We start from the raw sequence: 13,991 nt of genomic DNA, 5'->3' as shown, positions 1-13,991 counted from the left end.
ATATTGCTATTCTTGTATTCATAATAAAATTGTTTCTTAGGCCCCCCCCCAAAAAAAACAGGTCTACACATTACCTTTTATCAGACCTGGATGTAATAAAATTGAATTTTTATTTTTTCTTTCTTTTGCCTTCTTGATAACACATCTAGAGATTTCCCAAATAAATATTTGAAGGAGATAAAACCCTACATAGCCACCAAATAATAATCAAAACAGACAATCCCATTTAAATAGTATATGTATTTACAGAAAAAAGGCTGTATTTCAAGTGTATAAACATAAAAATGTAAAACTGTAAAATCAACTCATCTGTTTTCTAGGTAAATTTATTCATTTTCTTTTCAAATCCTGCTTATATCTTTCATATTTTTTATTCGCCTAAAATCTTCCCACAAATTTGTTTCAGTCTGTTGCTCCTAGTTTATAGAATGAGCTATAGACTGAAATTATATTCATTTATGAATCATGGAAAATGTGTCAAAACCAAGTAATAACTAGCCACTGATGTAACTGGTCTAATAGATGTAAAACACTTTCAGCTAACCAATATGGAAGATTAGATAATGGACTCCTACCAAGCACTCCAGGGCATCTTTGCTGGCCCCTCCTTTAGCTAGCATTGCAGCATTAATGGAGACAACAATGGAAAAGGAGGTATTAGAATTATTTAAACAGTAGACACATACATGCTGCAGGGTATTTTAAGGAATTTAGAAGATGCCCATCCAAATCATTTGCAATTTTTTTGCAAATGTATGCTTTGTGAGACCTTTATTTGTGAAACAGGGTGATAGCTTGTCCGGAACCCACTGGATAGCAGAGGGTTGAGCTAACCCCCCCTCCCCTTTGAACAGCAGGGTTGGCTATGGCAGGCCCAATTGCCCTGAGCTTAGTTGCATGGAGATAACGGGGGATGTGCCCTAACAGCTTCCCCAGGAAGGTATTAATTTAATTGGCTGCATCTGTAAAAGATCATTCAGTGGGAAAGTACCATCCACTTATGGCTCTGCTTTGGGCTGAGGTTTTTAGGTGGGGTCTCTCAGAATGTTTCCTGCTCCTTAGAGGTGACTCACCCACCCATCCCTGCTCTGTTGATTAACTCTATATTTATTTTCTGATTTTATGCCTGCTGTCTATGGTTCATTACACTTCATTTTCACAGCATGGGTGGTTTGGGGGGGGGGGGGGGAGTGTAGCCAAGCTAAAGTTTATGTTCTAAAGGACATCCTTTGTAACATGGCCTTAATATCACCAGATGGTATACATTAGGCCCATTGGCTTTCTGATCTCTGGCATGGAGGTGCAGTAGTTATGGTGGAGTCTTGATTGGCCAATGTTCAATTTTACTATGACAATTGGGCTCCTAGCCTGGCATGGCAGGTAGTCCTTGTTTCTGTGCTTTTATATATTTATTTGTTTCCTACTTAGCTCGTATTGTTATATTATTTTACCAATATTACTGCACAAATAATCAAAGCTGCAGCCTTATTCTACACAAAACCTTGTCTGATGAATTGTTGTGAATGTGAAGTATTGAGCAATCTAATCTTGGTTGAGGGGGAGGTACGAGGGGTAACCTCTTGCTATATTACACAAAGATAATGCGAAAGGGGAGTGACATATGATTAGATCTACAATACAGAAGCACACTCACATAATTTTTATCTGTTTTGACTGCTTTGGAAAGTATCTACAATGAATCTTTATCTTTTTATTATTTCCACATAATCAGATCTGTGTTTATTTGTTTTGATCATAATGAAAATAATCGCTGACAACATTCAATAAAAAGTCTCTGGTGCCATGTAATAATCACAATTACTCAACCATTAAATTCAGATGATTCAAGGTCAGAATCAGTTCTATCTACTATTTTATATAAAATTTATGTTAAAAATCATCAATATCATCAAATTAAAATTAAGACAGACACTCTACTCACTCCAGTGAACACAAGCATACTCAAGCATACAAGCTAATACTAAAGACCTATTCTATGACTCTAGACTGATCAGCGAGACCTAGTGAATTGTTAACAGGGAAAAAATTATTTATAGTCTTGGAACAGCAGACAACCAGGATGAGAAAACATTACTTCATTTTTGAAGAGCTGCAACCAAACATAGTTAACATTTGCCAAACAATAGCCCTTAAGTTGGAGATGGTCCACTATATACTTTACAAAAAAAAGTTTTAAAAAACTCCCACTGACACAGTCCAAACATTTTTTTTAATAAAGTGGAAGATATGAAGCATGGGACAATGCCCTTACAGATAAATGTATGAATCCTACTTTTTATTCATTATCAGTTATAATATACTTTTTTAAAATCATCAGTGTAAAAAGATCAATGAACAAAGGTCATAGGACTAAAACAGAGAGCAAACCCTAACAAACCACCCAGGCCTCAAAAGAATCCATATTATCACATGCTCTTCAATTGTGTGTGCAGAATAGGACTCGTTTTCAAAACAGAAAAATGTCCAAAAAATGGTACAAAGTGGCAGATAGATTTTACTTTACAAAAACATCCAAATCACTAATTTCTAAACTCATTTTTTAAGAAGTTTTTCTATGCAGTTCATCTAAATCTCAAGGGAGCATGTTGGAGGCATGTTTTAGGCAGGACTAGGGCGGGCTTATGATTTAGATGCTTTCAGCTATAATGGAAACAACTAAGTGTTAAAAAGGTGCCCAAATTGGCCAGATGACTACTGGAGGAATAAAGGCATAACCCCCTCCTTAATCCACCAGTGGTCACTGACCCCATCCCAGCCCCATAAGAGGTGAATGTGGCTCTATGGCAGCTGCAGATATAATGGTCATTCCTCGTAAAGCAGCAAGCAGGTCCCTGGAGTAGCCTAGTGCTCATTGTAGTGGACTGTAGAGAAAGGGACCCTGGCCCATATCCCACCCTAACTGTTAAACTTGTGAACGAAAGTGTGAGGGCCCCAAAAAATACAAAATACCTACTGAACCAACATATAGGTGACACCTACAGGAATAAGGGCTGTTATAGTGGTGTACAGTTGGATACAGAACATATTTTGCTATTCTTGGAGGGCTCACCATACAATATAAGGAGGTTATGATGTGATGCTCTGCTGGGCTGTCTGTGTGGACCATCTAGTAAGACTGCTGGCCTCCAGACATCCCAATGGCTTGTTTTTATGCATTTTTGCCTTGGGCATTTTTTGTTTGACAATGGCCCTTAAAGAAAGATGCACTGAGCAAAAAAATGTCTAAAATAGGATGATTTCAAATCAAAAAGATTCTTGTTTTTTTCTGATTTGAAACTGATCATGTTTGGCATTGGGTTTTTTAAAATGTTTTTTTTGCAAAATATCCAAAATTGGATTTTGACATCATATCAAAAATGCTCTCCACATGTCAAAATTATTCAAGAGTACAAATGTATGAAATTCTTACTAAAGAGTCCAACACTTGCATGTTAGAAGTTCAGTGCACATCATTACAGAATATGCTTAGCAAGTTGTGCTCCTAAAATCTAATCAGTTGGAATTAGTGCTCATTATTGCTTGTAAAGTGCTGTTATCAGTGCTCATTAGCTTGTTAAGCTTATTAAGTTATGTGCATTGTTATAGAAGCTGCGCTGATTTTGGCGTTGATCTCTAGGCATGGTATAATCCCCAGGTATCTGAGTAATGCCAGGGCAATACGGGGGCAGAGTGATGGCGGAGCCAGAAGTTATCCAGGCTTTGTAGATATTCAGCACCAGTAGCCGGATAGCTATCTCAGCACATGATGCCAAAGAAAAAGCTGCCCTAACTTGCTTGGATAACTAGATACTGGTGCTCAATATTGGTACCAAGATAACTTCTGGCAGCTGTCAAGGAAATAGATATTCAGCACCAGTATCCGAGTATTGACCAGTGCTGAATATCTGAGCCTAGATATACCCTTGGCAGCATACATTTAAAAATATTGACCACCACAGGCTGAATACTAGGCAGAAAGAAAAAGGGCATAATTCAAAGAAATCAGGCCTCTGGTATAATACCTAGGTGACCCCCTTCCTCTGGATAGCTCATCAGTACTTAAGGTCCACACTCACTTCTAGGACTGAGTCTGCTTATTCTATAAGTCATTACTTTCTGTCCTCAAAGTGGATTCTCCCTGGGAATAGACTTTTCTTCAGGGCCCAGGCACTAAAATAATATATATAACTATAACTGGTAAAATAAACCAAAGAAAGGCTCTACTAAAAGGAGATTTAGAATGCAGCAGCCAGTTTAGTCAGTTACCATCAATTCTGTAAGTAGAAACTTAAAGGCAAAACCGATGTCTGTGATTCCTTGGAATTCAAGTAGATTCCTAAGCCTAATTTCCCTTTCTGGTTACTGAGTTCTCCTTAGGATCTGAGATGAGGGCAATCCTGTACTCCCATGTGAATTTCTTCCTCATTCCTGGGATCCAGTCATACTCCAATAAATTCCTCACTTCTTTCTCCTTTTCTTCGTTACCTTGGTATTTGGATCAGAACTCCTCCATCATATCATCTTTGTGAGTTCCTTGTAGGGAGACTCTACATCTTTCTCTTCTCTTGTAGGAACCTCTTAGACAAACAGAATTGTTTTCAAACTCCTCTCTACTATGAGGAATAGAGATATTGAAAGTACTAATTCTTAAATTTGCACCTGTGTGACCCGATTTATCAGACACAGAGATTTCTGAGTGTAAACTGGATTAGCAATAAGAGTTTAGTAGTTGAGAAAATAATGATTTGTGACACGTACAAGTCATGTTAAAATTCAGATTGTCTAAGGTTTCCACTTTAATGATGAAACTTCATTTTCTAAATAGCCCAATATAAAATAACGAATGAACCCACCATTGCTGTTTATATCACTGCCTGCTTGTCTGTCTCCCTGAGGGTGGTCTGTGTGTAGATGTGCAGCTGTTCTCATATTTCTAAGGCTATAATCCTTTAAAAGGAAATCTTTCACTGCTTTGGAGGCTCAGGTACAGAACAGCTCAGAGTATTTGTAGCTCACAGCAGTCCTATGGCAAGATGCTAAGAGATCTTCAGATTTTTTTCTCAGTGCTGTCATGAAGGGAAGGATCCACACAAGGAGCTCAGTGGTAGCAACAGCAAAGGTGCAAGTATAGTAAAAATTCAGAGCTCATAATATCAGTACAGAACTCAATGTAAAAGTCACAGTAGATGTCTCAGAACTCAACATAAAGGCCCAAGAGAGTCTTACACTTCATTTTTTAAAAAATTTGCTTTCTCTCTATATATTTTTATGTATCCAAAAGCAAACAGTATGATTGGCTGTACCACAGTGTAAGGATACTGGATTGAAAAATTGGCACACGCTGCAAATCTTTTTCTCAATTTCTCTTTATTCTGGGCTAATTTGCCCTTGAGAAGCATTTTCGTATGCCAAAATGGATGGGTAAGCTCTTACCTGCCACTTGGGTGGTTCAGAACCCTCCAATGTGACAGACAGAGATCACTGGCTATGTAAAGGCAATATCTTGGGGTGAACCAGCAGGTCTGGGTATGAAGAAGAGCCCAGACCATGGAAACAAAGTTTTGCTTATACTTTTATATCCTTCAGCTCCCCCACACAGTAGATGAATGAAACTGAGGACTATGGAAGGTGTGTTGCTGATTGTGGCAGTGGGTGTGCCTCAACTGCTTTCTCTTAAGCACAGACGTACAGCTCAAGCAGTGATGGAAGCTGAATCACTGCCCATGTGTAATAAAAAGGATTTTAGAGATTGCTTTTCAACTCTGCCTTGACCAACAAGTGCACTCGGGGTCTGTATTTGTGATTAGAAGTAATTCTGTTTAAAAATGATTGTTTAACTTTGATTGTGTGAAAATAAGTTGGAATGTAGAAGATAAGGCACATCTCTGAAACCAGCTTGTGCAGGAGGGAGGCAGGGTATGCTTGAAGTTCAGGAGATAAGACACCTGGCCAGTGGTTTGTTTACCTGAACCGAGAGCATGTGACTGCATCCTCATGTACATTCCTGTAATTTTCCTTGGCTCTGAAAATAAGCTTTAGCTTAATAAAAAGGGGGGCTTGTTGCAGCAAAGATCTGAGGCTCATCTGTGGGTGGACTCATCATGCAGAAAAGACTTGCTCCTGGTCATAAGGAGACTTCGGGCTTTCGCTGCAACGGGCCTCCCAGCTGATGAGATAAGGGCCTGAAATTCCTGATCAGTGATGTTGTATGTATAATATGTATATATCTATCTTATAGCTTTCTTTTAGTTAGATGATTTAATCATTGTTTATACAAATGTAATAAATAAATATCTTAATCATTGTAGATTTTAGAACCTCTAATAAAGGTCTAATTTACCTAATACAAATCCAAAAGAATCCACAGTAGTTATTGAGTAGTCTGTATCAGTGAGAAAGGCTGTAAATCCATAGCAGTACACCATGGAGATTATTGAAAGAGTCCCAGAGGGAGTTTTGAAAACTCTTATATCCCCCTGATCAAACCAGCAGAGGTTAATCTTGATGCAGTTTGGTCAGCCATGGACTCTCTATACAACATATGTTCTGACATAGCACCATTGCTGCAGTCAAATATTTCCAGACTCCAAAAAGTGGAAGAGGATTTAATTTCTTGTTCTGCGTAAGGTGAAGATTTTGGGAATGGAATTCAACAGGTTAAACAAACTCAAACTGTGTTGCTTCAAGACCAAATGATTCATAATCATAAAGTTGAAAAATTTGATAACTACATGAGACACTTAAACCTGAGAATACTGAACTTTCCACAAATGCTAACAGTAGAACACAAGTATCCTTTTATAGATTCTTGAAAGAGACTTTTAAATATTCAGACTCAACTTTGTCTTCTGTGCATATGATTTATTTTATGCCAATTACCAAGAAACAACCAATAAACATGGTGGAAAGTTCTATGTCAGATGTATCACTGGATAGTATAAATTTAACAAAGATTCTTGAAAGTTTAGTAGATGAGGTGATGTCAATAAATATATTTTCAGTGACATTTGTTTTCCTCTAAGATAAAGAAGCCTTACTTAGACTATTCTTTCATTTGACTAATTGCATTTTTCTTGGCGGGAAAATTTGTATTTTCGCAAATGTGTCTAGGTGGACACAAGTTAAGAGAACAAATTCTTATTTCAACAAATTTTGGATACAGGAGCTGGATTCAAATTGAGATATCCTTCTAAAAGTGTTATTTCTTTGCATAATAATTCCTATATGTTCTATGACCCACCCCATTTGCAATTTTGTTTTAGAAGGTAGAGGGATTGTAAGATAGATTGTAAGCTCTGTCGAGCAGGGACTGTCTCTTCATGTTCAAGTGTACAGCGCTGTGTACATCTAGTACCGCTATAGAAATGATAAGTAGTAGTAGTAGGGATTCCAAAAGCAGACGCATGAAAATCTAGTTGATAACCTTTTTTTAATTGTATTCTTTATTCTTGGTTTCCTTGGTTTGGGTAATCTTGTCTCTTCCCTCCCTTGTGTGGACTATTAGGTGCTCCCTTATTTTATTTTTTTGTTATGTTCCTTAAATCTATTTTTTCTCTCTCTTTTGGATTGTCAGCACCATATTCCTATTCAAAGATTTATTTTCTTTGATGTAATGTTATAAATATTGCAAAGAAAAAAAATAATGTTATTACCTAGCTCATTCCTATACAAGAAGGCTTGGCTTCAAGATGGTTTTGGAAATGATATTCTTCATTGTTCAGTTGGAACTTCATATAATGATACAATATTTAAATGATGTCATGTGAATGTTGTCACATCACTACATCAGCTTATTCAATTGCTCAAAGTAATGTATTGTTTATCAAGCATCAAGCCCTGCAAAACTCAAAGCAAGTTTGACAGTTCCACACCTCCTTGCTTGAAATCCACGTTTTAGACCTTAATGTGGCCTAGGGTGGCTCCTACATTTCCCCCTTTTAATATGAATATGCCACAAGGAACACATTACTTCTTAAATCTAACTACAAGATAAATAGCTGTGCAAGTTTGAAGCCAAGAATGAAACATGGGGAAATGATGAACAATTATACCATGATAAAACTCATGTAATGTATCAAATCATTTAATAGACCTTTCTAGTATAATAATTGGTTTCTTATACTTTGTTATCACAAATCTTAAGTACTAACAACTGATTATTATAACATCAAAACATCAAGTTATATCATCATGTACCTGTCAATTTCACCTTGCCAATCATGATCTCCTTCTAGATAAGTTGGATATGGTTAAAATTTCCAGTCCAGTAAAGAAAACATCATACTTGCTGTAAGATACAGTCATTTCTTTCAATAGTGTACTAACCATAAATCATTTATTCCAGAAACTCTTGTCTCAGAGAAATCATCATATTTGATCATTCTATTTTTACATTTTGACTGTACATTTTCAGAGGACAAACTGTGAACAGCTTTGGTGGGATCTTTAAAAAATGTCTTATTGGAACACAATCTATACATATCTTTCATTCATTCACATATCCCTAAATTGTATGACTAATATTTTTGTGGTTCATCATTTTGATATGCTAACAATGCAACTGTATCAACCTAAAGGAATAGGTTGTTAGACTATCCAGCTTATAATCGAAAGACAAAAACGCCTATATTGCGACCTAAATTGGGAGATAGACGTTTATCTCCCAAAAACGAATAATGCGGTATAATCGAAAGCCGAACTTGGACGTTTTCAACTGCACTCCATTGCGGAAGTGTACAAAGTTGATGGGGGCATGTCGGAGGCATGGTGAAGGCGGGACTGTGGCATGGTTATCACCCGAACAGAGATGGGCGCCTTTCGCCGATAATGGAAAAAAAGTATGCGTTTGTAGCTAGAATTTAGGGTACTTTTCCTGGACCCTGTTTTTTCACAAATAAGGCCCCAAAAAGTGCCCTAAATGACCAGATTACCACCAGAGGGAATCGGAGATGACCTCCCCTGACTTCCCCAGTGGTCACTAACCCCCTCCCACCACAAAAAATGATGTTTCACAACTTTTTATTTTCACCCTCAAATGTCATACCCACCTCCCTGGCAGCAGTATGCAGGTCCCTGGAGCAGTTGTTAGGGGGTGCAGTGGACTTCAGGCAGGTGGACCCAGGCCCATCCCCCCCCTACCTGTTACAATTGTGCTGCTTAATGCTTAGTCGTCCAACCCCCCCAAACCCACTGTACCCACATGTAGGTGCCCCCCTTCACCCCTTAAGGCTATAGTAATGGTGTAGACTTGTGGGCAGTGGGTTTTGAGGGGGATTTGGGGGGCTCAACACACAAGGGAAGGGTGCTATGCACCTGGGAGCTCTTTTACCTTTTTTTTTTGTTTTTGTAAAAGTGCCCCCTAGGGTGCCCGGTTGGTGTCCTGGCATGTGAGGGGGACCAGTGCACTACGACTCCTGGCCCCTCCCACGAACAAATGCCTTGCATTTATTCGTTTTTGAGCTGGGTGCTTTCATTTTCCATTATCACTGAAAAACAAAAACGCCCAGCTCACAAATTGTCGAATAAAACATGGACGTCTATTTTTTTCCAAAATACGGTTCGGTCCGCCCCTTCATGGACCCGTTCTCGGAGATAAACACCCATGGAGATAGACGTTTTCGTTCAATTATGCCCCTCTATGTGACAACATTAGTACATAAGTACATAATTATTGTCATACTGGGACAGACTGAAGGTCCATCAAGCCCAGCATCCTGTTTCCAACAGTGACCAATCCAGGTCACAAGTACCTAGCAAGATCCCAAAACAGTACAATACATTTTTATGCTGCTTATCCTAGAATTAAGCAGTGGATTTTCCCCAAGTCCATTTTAATAATGGCTTATGGACTTTTCTTTCAGGTAGCTATCCAAACCTTTTTTAAATGACGCTAAGCTAAATGCTTTTACTACATTCTCTGGCAATGAATGCCAGAGTTTAATTACACATTGAGTGAAGAAATATTTTCTCTGATTCATTTTAAATTTATTACATTGTAGCTTCATTGTGTGCCCCTTAGTCCTAGTATTTTTGTAAAAAGTAAACAATCGATTCACGTCTACCCATTCCATTCCACTCATTCAGCCATCTCTTCTCCAAGCTGAAGAGCCCTAGCTGCTTTAGCCTTTCCTCATAAGGAAGTTGACCCATCCCCTTTATCATTTTTGTCGCCCTTCTCTGAACCTTTTCTAGTTCCACTATATCTTTTTTGAGATGCGGTGACAAGAATTGTACACAATATTCGAGGTGCGGTTACACCATGGAATGATACAAAGGCATTATAACATCCTCATTTTTGTTTTCCATTCCTTTCCTAATAATACCTAACATTCTATTTTCTTTCTTAGCTGCTGCCACACACTGAGCACAGGGCTTCACTTTCAATGTATCATCAAACAATGACACCTAGATCCCTTTTCTGGTAGGTGACTCCTAACGTGAAACCTTGCATTACGTAGTTATAGTTCAGGTTCCTCTTTCCCACATGCATCACTTTGCATTTGCTCACATTAAACATAATCTGCCATTTGGATGCCCAGTCTTATAAGGTCCTCTTGTAATTTTTCACAATTCTCTTATGATTTAACAACTTTGAATAACGTCGTGTCATCAGCAAATTTAATTACCCCACTAGTTACTCCCATCTCTAGATCATTTATAAATATGTTAAAAAGCAGTGGTCCCAGCACAGACCCCTGGGGAACCCCACTATCTAGCCTTCTCCATTGAGAATACTGACCATTTAAACCTTACTCTCTGTTTCCTATCTCTTTTTTTATTTATTTATTTATTTATTTATTTATTTATTTATTTGTTTATTTATTTATTTATTTATACTTTTCAAACTTTACAATACAAGACAAACTTGCTAAGTAAATCAGACATAATATTATAAAATTATCACATTCATCTTACGAAGATACATTAATGCCCTTTTTATATCACAAAATGAGAGCAAGGCGTTACTAAGAATAAATGGGGAAAAATTATAAGTAAATATAACAAAGAACAGACTTTGCACGTAACATTCTTCCTTAATTTCTTACAGCTTTAAACATTAGTTAGAATGTAGAAAAATCATAACTTGCTAGAGTCAATGAATACTCTTAACTGCTCTGGCTGGAAAAATATATATTTTAAACCTTGATGTTTCACCACACATTTGCTTGGGTAGTTCAAGAAGAAAGAGGCTCCCAATTCCTGGGTCTCTTTCCTCATGCTCAAAAAAGATTTCCTAATATCCTGCGTTTGTTTCGTTACGTCCTGAAATATACGAACTGTTTTGCCATAAAACAAGTCTTTTATTCGACGAAAGTATAGTCTTTTTATAGCTTCAACATCTTACAAGAAAACAAATTGAACCATTAAAGTCATTCTTTCTGATTGATCCGATATAGTAGCTTCCAACAGTTCAGATACATTTAAATTTGTTTGTTCCATTAAATTTACAGGTTTATCAATTAAGGATCCTGCTTCCAAGGAGATCTTATTCATTATATAGTAAATTTTGTTAACTGGAGGTAAAGTTTCTGGGGTATATTTCAAAATTTCAATTAAATATTTTTTAAAGGCATCCAACGGTGTTACTCCTTTCTCTCTTGGAAAATTCAGAATCCTCAGATTGAGTCTTCGATTATAGTTTTCAATTTGATCAATCTTTCTTGCTATTATAATTTTGTCTTTTATCATTTCTGAAGATAGGTCTTGAAGTTTTTTAACATTTTGATTGAGCTTTAGAGTTTGAGCTGTAAACTCCTTTTTTATGCCAGTCAGAGATTCAGAAAAGTCATTCATTGTACTTACAAGAGAAGATAGTTCTTTCGTAGATTTATCCACATTCACCGCTAATTGTTGGAGAACACTCCAAATGTTCTCCAACGACACCGACCCAGGTGCAGATTTCAAAAGCTTCCCTTCTAGGCTCAGGCCCTCAGGCCTTTGCGACCCGTCTGGTATCGCCGCTCCAGCCCCTTCGATTATGGGTTCACCATCGACACCCTCTTCGAATTCGAGGGAACCTCTCTGGTTCCAGCGTCCTTCTGGGTGGGGCGGTGGTCTAAGCGCCGGAGGAGAGAGAGTGACATCAAATCCCAAGTCCTCCATAGCTCCCCCGCTATGGGGAACAGCGGGAACACTCACGGCGTCTTGGGAAGAAGTTCACGAGATGAACTGCTCGATCGAAAGCTGTTGCGGGGATGAGGTTCAGGGTATCGAAGCTTTACCCCAGACCGGACCCTTCCGTTTAGTATGAGGCATAAACAAAGAAATTTAATTTTTAAGACGCGATCAAATCGAGGAGATCAGAGCTCACTCAACTACGTGCCGCCATCTTGGAACGCCTCCCCTTATCTCTTTTAAATCCAAAATAGGACACTACCTCCTATCCCATGACTCTCCAATTTCCTCTGGAGTCCTTCATGAGGTACTTTGTGAAATGTCTTTTGAAAATCCAGATACACAATATTGACCAGCTCATCTTTATCCACATTTGTTCACCCCTTCAAAGAAATGTAATAGATTGGTGAGGCAAGATTTCCCTTCACTAAATCCATGTTGGCTTTGTCTCATTAATCCATGCTTTTGAATATGCTCTGTAATTTTGTTCTTTATAATAGTCTCTACCATTTTGCCCGGCACCGATGTCAGTCTTACTGGTCTATACTTTCCTGGATCTCCTCTGGAATCTTTTTAAACAATCAGCATTACATTGGCCATCCTCCAATCTTCCAGTACCATGCAAGTTCATTTTTCAATTCTATCAGTACTCTGGGATGAATACCATCTGGTCCAGGTGATTTGCTACTCTTCAATTTGTCAAATCGGGCCATTACATTTTCCAGATTTATAGAGATTTCATTCAGTTTCTTTGACTCAACAGCTTTGAATATCTTTTCTGGCACCAGTATTTCCCTCAAATTTTCCTCAGTGAAGACCGAAGCAAAGAATTCATTTAATTTCTTTGCTATGTCTTTGTCTTCCCCGAGTACCCCTGTTCCCCCTCAGTCATCTAGCAGTTCAACAGATTCTTTTGCTAGCTTCTTGATTTTAATGTACCTAAAAAAAGTTTTACTATATGTTTTCTCATCCAACACAATCTTTTTTGCAAAATCTCTCTTTCAATTGGTAAATATTCTCAGACAAGATAAAAAGTAAATTCAAAACATAAGAAACTTCTATTTTGTCTATATCCAAAACAGTGGATATATAAACTTCAACCTTTCACATAGATATCAAAATGTATCAAAAATATAAAGGAGGAGGAAAAAGCCTTAACAAATTCCTAGAAAAGTCTTTTCATTCCTGAACCCATCTTTCTTGCAAGTTTTAAGAATATCTCATCAATTCTAATTGTGCTCTTAAAGCTTAATAGTCTATTTTGTAAACATATAAATTACATATTGATTGTTTTAACTGAGAACCCCTGATCTACAGTGATCTGAATCTCACAGGGTACCTACTAGTTTACAAAAGAAATTTTAAATCACCTTGCAAACAGGAACAATATTGATATTTGTTAAAAAGAGATTTTCATGGGAAAAAATTAGTCAAAAAATTAATTTAACTGCAACTGTCAAAACTGAAAAAGTAAGATGCATCAAACAAAATGTAGGACAGGATATATAAAAATATGAACGGTATGCCAAATAAGATTGAAATACTAACCTCGTTTATGGTGTTCTCTTTACACTGGTTTCCGTCTTGCAAAAAAATGAGATCCAAGTCCTTTTCAATTGGGTTACTTGTAAGCGTATTTTGTTTGCTAGCAGCCTGATACATGGAATGCTTTTTCACAGAATCCGTGGTTAGAGAAAGATCTTGGAGAAAAGCTCTGACACCATCTATACCGATAAATTGAGAGGTAGGAATGCCACTGAAGTTTGCATTGGATGAATCAAACAGCTGTGCTTTCTTCCATCTATGAATTCGGAGTGCCAGCAATACTATTAAAAATACCAAGAACAGACAGGAAACACAAGCAATGGCTATGACCA

At 37.6% G+C, this 13,991-nt stretch overlaps 1 protein-coding gene and 1 pseudogene across 1 annotated transcript in view; both read right to left on the bottom strand.

The window, feature by feature from the left end:
• The window catches only part of LOC115476834, a 557,863-nt pseudogene that overhangs the window by 429,997 nt on the left and 113,875 nt on the right, over positions 1-13,991 (bottom strand).
• LOC115476707 (protocadherin gamma-A12-like) overlaps positions 1-13,991 on the bottom strand; it is an 89,481-nt gene that overhangs the window by 29,443 nt on the left and 46,047 nt on the right. The window lies entirely within an intron of this gene.

Source organism: Microcaecilia unicolor, chromosome 8, assembly GCF_901765095.1.
Source record: "Microcaecilia unicolor chromosome 8, aMicUni1.1, whole genome shotgun sequence".
NCBI classification, from domain to species: Eukaryota; Metazoa; Chordata; class Amphibia; order Gymnophiona; family Siphonopidae; genus Microcaecilia; species Microcaecilia unicolor.
Note: the sequence above shows the minus strand (reverse complement) of the source record. Positions and strands in the feature narration are given on the sequence as shown.